The 3,482-nt window shown below is 46.8% G+C and overlaps 1 protein-coding gene across 1 annotated transcript in view; it reads right to left on the reverse strand.

Moving 5' to 3' along the window:
• Positions 1–3,482, reverse strand: part of Slc26a8 (solute carrier family 26 member 8) — a 59,115-nt gene that overhangs the window by 48,418 nt on the left and 7,215 nt on the right. The window lies entirely within an intron of this gene.

Here is a 3,482-nt window from a genome sequence, read left to right on the forward strand (position 1 = left end):
AAAAATAGATCAAAGACTTAAAAGTGAACACCAACAGGCGTAGTGGCTCAGGCCTGTTAATCTCAGCTACTTGGGATGCAGGGGCAGGAAGATTCTAAGTTCAAAGCCAGCCTAGGCTATCGAGTGAGTTCAAGACCAATCTGGGAAACTTAAGACCTTGTTTCAAAATAAAAAGTAAGAAGAGAGTTGGATACAGCTCAGCGGTGGAGCCCTTGCCTCGTGAGTGGGAAGCCCCATGTTCAACCTCTAGCTGAGAGAAAAAAAGGAGCTAAAGTATAAAATTCTTAGGCTAAAACATAGATTGACTTTTTATCAAAGTAAAATCTTTTCAGGGCTGGAGAGGGGGCTCAGTGCCTAAGAGCACTGGCTGCTCTTCCTGAGGTCCAGGGTTTGGTTCCCAGCTGTCATGGTGGCTCACAGCTGTCCATAATTGTAGTTCCAGGCCTGCAGTCATGTGTACATTCCCACATACAAACACAAACAACAACACATAATTAAAAATAATTTTTTTTGCTTGTTTGTTTTTTGAGACAGGATTTCTATGTGTAGTGCTGGCTGTCCTGGAACTCACTCCGTAGACCAGGCTAGCCTCAAACTCAGAGATATTCCTGCCTCTGTCTCCCAAGTGCTGGTGCTGGGATTAAAGGTGTGTGCCACCACTGCCTAGCATAAAGACTTTTTTCTCTTTTTTCTCTCTTTCTCTCTCTCTCTTTTCTTTCTTTCTTTTCATCCCTCCCTCCCTCCCTCCCTTCCTTCCTTTCTCCTCCTCCTCTTCTTCTGACAGGGTTTTGTTTTTTTTTTTTGTCTCTGAAGATACAAGAATGACCAATAAACACAGGGAAAACTTTCTCATATCTTCATGAGAAAGACATGGAACAAGATAAAAAAAAAAAAGCAACCAGCACAGAGAGACACCACTTCATATATGCTAAGATGGGGATAATGCAAAAGATGGAAAGAAAGTGCATAAAATTAGAATCCTTGTACATCTCCAGCAGGAATGTAGAATAGTGCCTGCATTGTAGAAACTAATATGCCAGCTCCTCAACAGTTAGCAAGCGATGTAAAGTATGCCTGTGATCTTAGCATTCAGGAGGCTGAGGCAGGAGGATGGTGAGTCTCAGGCCAGCCAGGACTAATAGTGAGACCCCCATATCAAAGAAACAAAAAGGGCAGAGAACCAGCTCGGCTGGCAAAGGACCTGCTGTGCAAGTATGAGGATGGCATTCAGATCCTCAGCACGTGAAGATGAAAGAAGCAGGTGGGCAACGTAGCTTGAAATCTGCAGCTGGGGCAGTGGAGACCAAGGGTCCCCGCAGCTCACTGCTCAGCCAGCCTAGCTTAATCCAAGAGCTCCCTGTTCAGCGAGGGACCCTGCCTCGAAACTAAAGGTGGGAAGTGATAGAGAGGGATGCTTGACATCAGTCTCTGGCCTCTGTGTGTTTGTGCACACACATATGTGCACATCCACATGGACATGTGTACACACACAACCGCACAGAGAACTGTCATGTGACCTGGGAATTCTACCCCAGGCAGGGTCCTGAGAGGATTAAAAACGGTGATTGAAACGGATCTGTGCCAACATTCACAGCAACGTTATTCTCAGAGGCCAAAAGATGGAAATAACCCAAGTATCTATTAACAAATGGATGGATAGACAAAGTGTTTACAAAACACAATGGATTATTACTCTGCCATAGAAAAAAGGAAGCGTGCTGGCCATTGCTATAATGTGGGTGGGTCTTGAGAGTATGATATTAAATAAAAAAGAGAGGTGCAGAAAGACAAATGCTGTGGCTCTGCTTGAATCACAAGGGGCGGGTTCGTAGCTCCATCTGGAAGAGGCAGACTCGCAGGGACAGCAGCAGGGGTGGGGTGAGAGGCAGGGAATCATTGCTTAATGAGTACAGGGTGTCTGTCTGAGATGATGAAAAAGTTTCACAAATCGACTGTGGTGGTAGTTGCACAATAACAATTATGCCACGAAATCCCACACTTAAAAATGGTCAAAACAGCCGGGCAGTGGTGGCGCACACCTTTAATCCCAGCACTTAGGAGGCAGAGGCAGGAGGATCTCTGTGAGTTCGAGGCCAGCCTGGTTTACAGAGCGAGTTTCAGGACACCCAGGGCATACTATATATTTTTTACTATAATAAACACACACACAATGGCACAAATCTATGACAGAGTGCTTGCCTAGCATATGTCAAACTGTGGGTTCAAGGCCCAGTACTGGGGATAAAAAGCAAAAGAGCTGAGAGTGGCGGTGCGCGCCTATAGAGCCGGGGGTGGCGGTGAGCGCCTATAGAGCTGGGGGTGGCGGTGCGCGCCTATAGAGCTGGGGGTGGCGGTGCGCCCCTATAGAGCTGGGGGTGCGTGCCTACAGCCCTAGCACTGGGGACGTGGAAGCAGGAGGCTCAGGACTTCAGGCTAGGCTGGACTACATAGAGAGTATGAGGCCCTGTCTTGAAAAAGAAAAACAAAACAAAACAAAGCAAAATTAATGAAAGAAAATATTGTGAAAAGCGTCCTTTCACTTTGTCAGTTTGCTAAGAGGTTCATGGCACAGGAACAGGTTCAGAATCCCTAGCTAGTCAGGGGGAGTTGGAGGCGGTGTGTCCTCTCTGTTACTATTGCTTAGTCCGTCAGAGCTGTCTTTCTGGAAGACTGCTGGTGGTGGTTGTTTTATCACATCTGTTTATGTGGAGTGGAATGGGGGACAGCTTTGTAGAGAGTCATTTCTCTCCTTCCACCATGTGGTCCCGGGATTAGAACTCAAGTCCTCAGGCTTTACAACAAGCACCTTTTACCCACTGAGCCATTTTGCCTGCCCTGATGGAACAATGTGTTTATTAGACATCATCCCGAGATACTGCAGGAGGTCTTTATGGCTACAGAGTCTGGACTGTGTAGTCTTGCACAAAGATTCAAGTGCTGAGAGCTTGGGTCCAAAGGAGGCAATGTTTGGAAGTAACACATAGTGAGACCTTGGCTATGGGAGCTGCTCACCCATGTCTGGATCTAGCTCTTGTGGGGCTGAATTAGCACCTGGAGAGCAGGTTTTATAAAGTGAGGCTGCTCCATGCCCTGACCACTTGGCAGCTTCCCATTCCACTTCTCAGCTACATTGTGACACAGCAGGGTGTCCTCACCAGGACTGTTTGGATCCACTGGCTATCGGAACCATGAGCCAAACAAACCTTTATTTATAAGTTTCTCAACCTTGCACCTTTGGTTATAGTAGAATACTAGAAAACAGGCTCAAAGACAGTGCCAAAGAGGTTTATAATCAGAGGACCCTGCAAGACATATACAGGCACACACACACACACACAGTCACACACACACACAGATACCCGACAGACACAGAAACGCCCACACACAGACACACACACACACACAGCCAACAACAACAACAGAAAACATCACACAATGAACAGCACAGTTCTGACTAGAGGGATCCAGAGGAGGGAGGGAGG

This window comes from Alexandromys fortis, unplaced genomic scaffold, assembly GCF_014885135.2.
Source record: "Alexandromys fortis isolate MF-2015 unplaced genomic scaffold, M_Fortis_MF-2015_v1.1 scaffold_9, whole genome shotgun sequence".
NCBI lineage: Eukaryota > Metazoa > Chordata > Mammalia > Rodentia > Cricetidae > Alexandromys > Alexandromys fortis.